A 9095-nucleotide genomic window follows, 5' to 3' on the forward strand; every position below is an offset into this window, starting at 1 on the left:
TCTCAGGTCATGTATTAAATACTTTATAGTGCCTGCTTGTGTGTAGATGAGGAGGATGGATGAAAAGATGATAATTTTTCAAAATAATAGGAAGAAACCAATATTGCAGAGATGATGGTTATGGTTTCTCATGAATTTCAGAGTATCTGAAGTTAAAAAAAGTTTAAAAATATTTTAATGAGCATATCCCCATAATCGCCATTCCGAAGTTTCAGTCATCATTGTTTCTTTGATTACTCAGTGTTCCTTTGTGGAAAATTGCAAGCAAATTGAACCTTCAATTCTTCATCCTTGTCGGTAAAAGATTTTTCTGTTTAGTTAAGTAAGAAAAACAGGCTTCTCAGTAACCTCCATGCTGATCTCTGTTTACTCTTGATCATTAAACGCGGTTTCACTCTTTCTCATTAAAGTTTTCCCTAACAGAGTTGCCCTAGTGTAGGTCAGCTGAAGTTCCTTTAACATGATGAAGTAGGAATAAGCAAATAAGTCTTTATATTTTTCTTTTTAAGTTGCTATTGTTTACAGTCTGACATCTTCAAATGGCAAATTTATGTCTCTGTTTTCTTGCTAAATTATTTATAATTCCAAGTATTATACAAAATTAACAAGTGAACAGGCAACACTCTAGAACAATACCATGCAGTTTCATTAAAAAGTGCAAATGGTGGTTCCTTTTCCAATTTATTATTATATTTTCAATGTACAGTACCTAGGCACATTATGCTAAGTTTGGCACAGGAGGAAATGTAGCTTTTCAAAATGTTGACCAAACCAGAGAACTGTCATGTAACATTCCTTTCCTACTGACCTTTAAAGGTGTTTTTTGTTTGTTTGTTTGTTTGTTTGTTTTTTCTAAACCCATTTGATTTGTGTTATCTAAAGTGCTGCTTCCTTCCTCTGGCCTTCTCTCTTAACTTTGTGACTGTCAAGGGGGGATTTACTTTGAATGTCTCTACATGTTGATTGATTAATACATTGATATAGTCTAGGTCAGACTCTGCCACAGAGTCTGGTGTATGGATTACACTATCAATTGAAATACTGACATAACATTATGTGGGAAGACCTAGGTAGATTTTTTTTTAAATCTGAACCCATACTACTATGAAAGCAGTGAAGGTGGAGAGGACATCTCCTTTGAACTAGCAAGCATTATTTAATATGCAACAATAGGAATGATACAGCTAAGAAAAATTTTAATTTGATCAGGAAATGCAGCTATCTGTAGGAAATTTCACAGGGCAGGGCCTGGGCAGGAAATGTCTTCAGGCTCACATGAAAATGAGGTCATTGTCTGATGAACTTTCAAACAATTAAGATGTTAAAAACTAAAAATCCACTTTGTGAATCTGAATGTGGCTCCCTGATTATCCTGAAGTACAGGAGGAGTGAGAATTTGTCTAGAAGAGGAAGAATGGAATTTTTACTTGGGGGGGGGGGGGGAAGAGAGGTATCAAGGTGTCCACATTGATCTACAATGATAGCAAGTAAACCAAGTCTTTGTTTTCTCATAGGGCTAGCCTCAAATTTTGAGGTCAAAAGTTAATACCACCTGATTTCAAAATTTGATGGAAACCTTTTGTAACATTCAGAAAGTTAAACAACACTCCTTCAAAATCAGGAACATCTTTAACGAGAAATTATAGTGTCTTTATCTACCAATCGTTCTCTTCAATGTTGACAGGAAGCAGAGAAACAAACTAATCGTAAAAAAATGTTTCCCTCTACTACTTATTTCATAAAGGAAAACATATGGTTTGAACTCTACTCATTTCACAATGATTTAAAACTAAGAATTGGAAAGATGGCTCAGCTCCACACCATTCAGTTTTTGCTTTCACAGATGAGCACTTAGAGCCAAGTAAATATATCTAGCCTAGCTTTTTTTTTTTTTTCGAATGTAGTATAGAGATGGAGTCCTATGGCATGAAAGAAATATAAAACAAAAGCCAGTATATGTAAAACAAAACTGTAGACTTGCTGTGAAATACAGCAGCAAGAGAGAGTCTGTGGGCTGCTCTGCTCATTCACTCTCATACCTAACCCATCTTCTCCCCACGCCCACCCCCCCAGCAAATGAAACCTCAGGGCTTTTCTTTACATAATGTAGTTTGCAAACCACTAGTCTACGTTGTGTCCCAAAATGCTCACTCCTATTTTCTCAAATGTTGTGCATGTTTTCCTAACTTAAATCTTAAATGATAGAGAATCAAGACTCTTAGATTCCAAAGAACATCAAAGATGTGTAAGGTGTTTTATTCTGCTAATCACCCCACAATTGTTTCTGAATAGATCTGTAGCATATGCAAATAATGACATGTTTTTTCTAGTAAGGTTCTTCTCCCCTCCTCCCCCGTGACGCAGCTACCTATTTTGTCTACAAATCGTATTCAAGGCAGCCCCTTGCACACTGTAGTTCTTGTCACAAAAGGTATCCAAATGCTCCCTTCAGACTCTAACCTGCAAAGGAGGCAGCCCTTCAGCCCCATAGCATTTGGCCAATTATCTCTCATTCCCTGAAGGGTATTGTCTGTGTATACGCTGTATTTAGAATACCTATTTACATCTACCTATCTACAGATTTTATACACACACACATTCATTTCTGAAGTTTTCATGACTATTTTAAGTTTGAATTCTGTGACTACAACTTCTGACTTGGCAAAAAATACTGTCCTTTATGGATGTAAAAATTTTAAACTGTGATATTAGGAGAGGAGGTTGCATCCTGGATGTTTCCTGTGGCTGCCAGAATGGTCACAAAATTGGTAGCTTAAAATAGTAGAAAGATACTGCCTCATGTGTCAGGATACTACAAGTCTTAAGCCCAGGTGTTAGCAGGACCATGCCTGCTTCCTCGGTGACCTCTTGTGGAGGTTTTGATTTTTGCCTCTTCCAGCTACCAGTCACTGGCCTGGCCTTCAGCCTTACTCCAGTCTGCCTCTATGGTCACTTTGTTTCTACATCTTCTGTGTCCTTTCCTCTTAGGTCTCTCTCAAACCTCCCTCTCTATTTCTCTTATAAGAGAAACTGGTCATTGGATTTAGGGTCTACCCAGATAATCCACATGATCTCCTAATGTCAAAATTTTCCACTTAACTTTATGTATAAAGACCTATATCTAAGGAAGGATGTAACATTTTGTATTGCAGTTAACTAATTTTTTACATGTTCGGCCTATTCTGATGGTTCTGCCACTTCCCCCACCTTCCTTCCAAACATATATCGTTTGAGGCCCCTGTCATCAAAAGTATTAACATTTTATATTCCCCACTGATGCAGTTAACACAATTATAATGAAATATTTTTGTGATTATTTGATTAATCTCTGGATCATAATATTTCCGGGCAAAGGCTTTCTCCCTTACCTTGTCATTGTATCCCTGGTATTCAGCAGATTGTATGCCGCCTACCATGAACTCAACAACCATTTTAGGAATGAATCAATAGACTTCATGAATGGGTAAACTGAGAACAGGTGAACAGATGATTGATTGGCTAGTAGAAATAAGTTCTAAACAGAGACAAGGATTAGGGAAGAGAGATATAGGAAGATTGTCCTTTGCCTTTCTTGACTAGTGGCTTGAGTTGTGGTAAATGGACAAGTCAAGAGACTGAGAAGGCCATAGCAGATCACATAGCTGAGAAAAATCTTACTAAATTTTATTATTCTGAGGTGAGTATAGAGATCACATTTCTATGATTTGTTCTCCTATCGTTCATCCTAGGCATAATAAAAACAGTTTCTCATCCTACTTTAATTCTGAAATACAGAGTCATCTGCTCATCTCTGAGATTCTCTGGGACCTAAAGGAACTGCAGCTACGCGAGTAAGGACTGCAGGTACCACTTGTATGGAGTGAAATGCGAAATGCTCAGGTATGTTCAAGTCTTGTATCTGTCCCCAGTATGATCAACACTGTCCTACTGAAGTCATTAAGTTCACAAAGATTTGCAATTTTTATCATGCTTCCTTGTGAAGGAACACAAATAGAATGAATCTTCTCATTTTTCTGCTGAGGATTCTAAAGCTCAGAGATTTAGTGCACAGAGCAAGTGTATATCAAGTCTGAAACTTAAATTTACATACATGGCTCTCAATCTGTGTGCTCTTCGAGGGTTATTACATGTCTCACCACACTATGGTGAAAAATTCCACATTATTTTTATCTTAGTAAGAATAAAAAAGAAAAATTTAAAAATGCCATGACAGTGAGGAAATTACATGGATTTTATCATAATTAAGACTCATTATATGATAAGTTAGGCTTGACACCTCCACCAAACTTGTACTTATCCATTGCTCTTTTAAAATTAATCTGGACTTATGCTAGTTGATTTTGGAAACATAAATATGTCACTTACCACCTGGTATATTTAGGGTATATGGAAATGATGCTCAAAACTGGCTATTGGAAGAATCTGGAGTTAAATACACAGAAAATATGTCACACATCATAAATAATTCAAGAATTAAAAATACCTGGGAAAGAGTATGCTTTGGAGAAAGTTAATATGCAAAACTCTTACCTTTGAATTCAGTAACATGAATATTTACATCTGTGCGTGTGTGTGTGTGTGTGTGTGTGTGTTGTCTCAGATTTCATTACAAAAATCTTTCAGTCCACTGATCCTCAGAGGTATGAGATGACCATGATGAGTTAGTATGTCAGGATAGTTTTATAGACTCTGAATAAAAGCAGAGTCCTCCAAAATACAAAAGTAAATACAGGAGTCAGTAAAATGACAATGTTAGATAGCAATACAATCAATAAAGTGAATTCAAATGAAATGAAAACCAGTCTAATTATTTCACAGGGCTTTATACTAACCTATTTTCATATATTTACCAAGGTGCTGAAACTAATTATATGACTAGAAGGAACATGTATATTTACTGTTACATTACCTAAAATGTCCATAGCCCTGTTGAATTTAAATACAAAGAATGATTTTTCCTCCTCCAATTAATATTATGAAATACAAAACATGGCTTCATTTTCTCTGATTGACAGCCCCAATTTTCGATATATATCCCAACTAATGGAATGAAAATTGCACTACATGAATCAATTACAGTTGTTCAATTGTCTATTTTGTAAAGTGAGAACAGTTTAAATTATATATGATTTCATTGTGTATGTGTCATGGTATCTTAACTGACAACACTACCATTGGTAAATTTCGTTTTAATGAGGAGCTTATCTGAATGCGCACAGCCCTATCCAATTGCTCGTTTCCTATCTATTGTTATTTATGGAAGAAATAGATCTTTATTAATATTAGCATGTTTTCATACTTGCATTTGACATAAGAGTTTACTTGGAATTGAATGGAGTCTCCAAACAATGCCATATAGGTGGTATCTATGTAGTACTAAACAAATGAATTATAGCTCTATCCCTAATATGATCTCTCCCCATCCCTAAAAATAATTTTTAAAAAACAAAAAAAGCAAAGTAGTTTTGTTGATTCAGTGACCAATAAGATGCCTTAAATATTCCACTTCAGCATTGTCTAAACTCACGGACACTGGCATATTTTACATAGCAGTTTTAAGGAAACTGAAGAGTTGACAGCCTTTACTTCTTCCATATGTCTAGTTGCTCAAACCAACTGATATGAAGTGGAAAATCCCAAAGATAAATGCTACACAAATACCACCAGCCAATTGTCAGCTAATGGAATAGCAATGTAAAAGAAGGCTTGGTCTTTGCCTAAAGAGTCTCAAAATGCTATACAGATGAAAGTTTTCCTACAGTCAGAGAAGCAAGGCTTGAACATTCTCACCATTATGACTTTCCTTTGCAATTTTTTCTTTTGCATTTTGAAATTTCCATTCGATGACTAATAAATGATGGTCCTAATTATCGGTAATGAAACAGGCCCCTTACAGAAAATGATGGAAATTTTTGAGTGATAATATTATGGAAAATTTTTTCTTGATTCTCTAGATTTCTAAATTTACCACTGTGTGTGTTTATTTAGTAAAAATGGAGAAGCAAAAAGTTATCTAACTATCAGCTACAGAAAGGAAATATTTTAAAAAGAGAAAGAGTAAGTGAGGGAAGGAGAAAAAAGAAGAATAAAGAAAAAGAAGTATTGAGAAATTTGTTGAAGTATTGTTTTTTTATCTGTTAATTCATGTTGTCTTATTACCAATGGTATGGATTTCTGCCACTTTACCTCTTCAGAACAGTTTCCTCACATCTAAAATGATGAGGTCAGATATAATGATCTCCACGATCCTTGAAGCTCTAACATTAACTTCATGTATTGGTTCAACTTTCTGCTATTTTGTTAAAGTTGACTCTTCTAATTTCCTGCATCATTCTAGTGACTAGAGGCATCAGGGACAGAAATTCTGCATTATATTTTTCTAAGTGCAATAATTGATGCTACGAATTGATATTTACATAGCATTTCAGACCTAGGTAGAAACAAGTGTAGTTCCGTTAATAATAGTTAATAATATCCGAGTCAAGGGTCGCCTGGGTGGCTCAGTCAGTTGGGCGGCTGACTACACCTTGGGTCATGATCTGGTGGTCTGTGAGTCCAAGTCCCGCATCGGGCTCTGTGCTGAGAGCTCAGAGCCTGGAGCCTGCTTTCGATTCTGTGTCTACCTCTCTCTGCCCTTTTCCTATTTGCTCTCTCTTTGTCTCTCTCTCTGTCTCAAAACTAATAAACAATAAAATTTTTTTAAAAGCTAACTCAGGGTTGCACAGGTAAATATTGGCTGACATATGCTTTCAATCCAAAATTCCTTGTCACCCAGTGCTGCTTCTGTACAATGCTGCCCTTCTTTCATAATAAGAAAACAAGAACTACCAAAATATTATTTCTACTTGCAAACATTAGTTTTCAAACTTGAACTTAATTAGAAAAATAATATTTTTCTTGTATGAGGCAAAAGGTTGAGCTACATTGCCACTTTAAAAAATGAAAGACAGGGACACCTGGGTGGCTCAGTCGTCAGTTAAGCATCTGACTTTAGCTCAGGTCATGATCTCGCAGTTTGTGAATTTGAGCCCTGCCTAGGGCTCTGTGCTGATAGCTCAGACAGAGCCTGGAGCCTGCTTCAGATTCTGTGTCTCCCTCTCTCTCTGCCCCTCCTCCGCTTACAATCTGTCTCTCCCTCTCTCTCAAAATAAATAAACATTAAAAAATGTAAAAGGTGAAATACAGTATTTTGAGACCTACTGATTTATATTTCATTTTCTAGCACCTAATCACAAAATCTCTTCTAAAATTGTTTAGGAATTCATTCCTGTATTCGTGCAATTTGCTGATGTACATAGGGAATTTTAGTTTTCTTTATTCACAGTAATATGTATTTGCCATGTTCTAAGTAAGCTGCATTGTTGAATTTGATATAAAAGATAATTAGAAAACTCCACTGGCCATATTTAGTTTTCATAGTGCAGTACCTAAAACAACTGAATAGATCATAACTAGGAAAAATATTTTCATGTATATGGAAAACATTATTTATTTTTGAAAATTAGTATTCAGCACTAAAATGGTCATAGGAAACTGTAAACCATGATGGGCCAACAGTCAGGAAAATATTATATAGATCACAGTAATTTTTAAATGTCAATAGGCTCACACATTTTGATATATTACAGAATCCCCAATGCATAACAAAGCATCAAAACAATGTCTTTTCCTTAGAATCTCTATCCTCTCCAGCAGTCATGTAGCATGAATTGATACAGAGTAATGGAATGCCTTTGAGAATTAACCATTGTAGAAATTACTGTCAAAAGTCTCTCTCATTAAATTTGATCTGGGTCTTACGTGACTTGAGCTGGAACTTTAAATTTGACTGAAACACCTGGAAATTTAGACACAGTTTTTGAATGTTTGTGTTTCAAGTTAGTCTCATTTGCTTTTCTAAGGCAGGATAGAATATGGAATTCTCATGGTCAGGGGGTGGTTAAAATTCTTAAAAAAAAATTATTCCTTTAGTCATTTTCAGCTTACTTCTGTTAGTGTAAATCAGCATTGAAATGTAAAGTAAAACAATAGCTTTATTTTATGTTGACTATTTTATGTATCTTGCAATCAAAACTCACTCATGTTATGCAAAGTAATTTATTAATTCAGGCAGTTACATTCACTTATTCATTCATCCAATTATTTACTCATTCATTTAACATATGTTTTTGAGCATCATCTATGTGCCATATATTATCATAGCAATAGGAAGATAAGAGTGAACAAAACAGTCAAATCCTTATTCTCAGGGAATTTACAATCTAGTGGAGAAGGACAGAAAATAAACAACAGTATCATAAGGTGATAAATTTTGTCAATAAAAATAAAGCAGGACTAGAGTAGAGAGTGATTGAGTGGGAATGCCATTTTTCGTAGGGAGGCCAAAGAAGGCTTTTCCAATATGAGAACATTTGAAAAGGGCCTTGTACAAGGTGAGGGAACAAGCTATGAATACAATCTGTAAAATGCTACTAATCAGCATGATTTATTATCTATATGAAACCCAAGAATTAGTAAACAATTATTTTTTTGCAGACCAAGTGAATGAATAGATTGGTGGTTCTAAGATTCCATACATTGAAAAATGAAACTGGGGTGCCTTGGTGGCTCACTGGGTTAAGCTTCTGACTCTTGATTTCAGCTGAGGTCATGATCAAACGGTTGTGAGATGGAGCCTCATGTCACACTCCATGTTGGGCTTTGTGTTGGGCTCTGCACTGAGCATGGAGTCTGTTTAAAATTCTGTCTGTCTGTCTCCCTATGCCTCTCTCTGCCTCCTCCACTTGTGCATTCTCTCCCCCCCCCAAAATAAATGAAACCGAACACTTAGATATATTTCACTTCCTTGATTCTTTCAGATTTTCACAATATCCAGTTAACTCAAAGATATAATAAAAAATAAAAGGTCATTTTGTATGAAAATCAGGGAATCAAGTTTTGTTACTGGATTGTATGAATGAAAGAATGAGTGAGTGACTAGAATTAAACAGGTAGAAGGGCCCATCAGAGATCATCTAAACATCATGAAACTCATCAGTAACAGAGGTCATGCAATTTTTTAAACATAGTAACCACACATAGAGTGGTTATCACGC

This window comes from Felis catus, chromosome A2 (genome assembly GCF_018350175.1).
Source record: "Felis catus isolate Fca126 chromosome A2, F.catus_Fca126_mat1.0, whole genome shotgun sequence".
NCBI classification, from domain to species: domain Eukaryota; kingdom Metazoa; phylum Chordata; class Mammalia; order Carnivora; family Felidae; genus Felis; species Felis catus.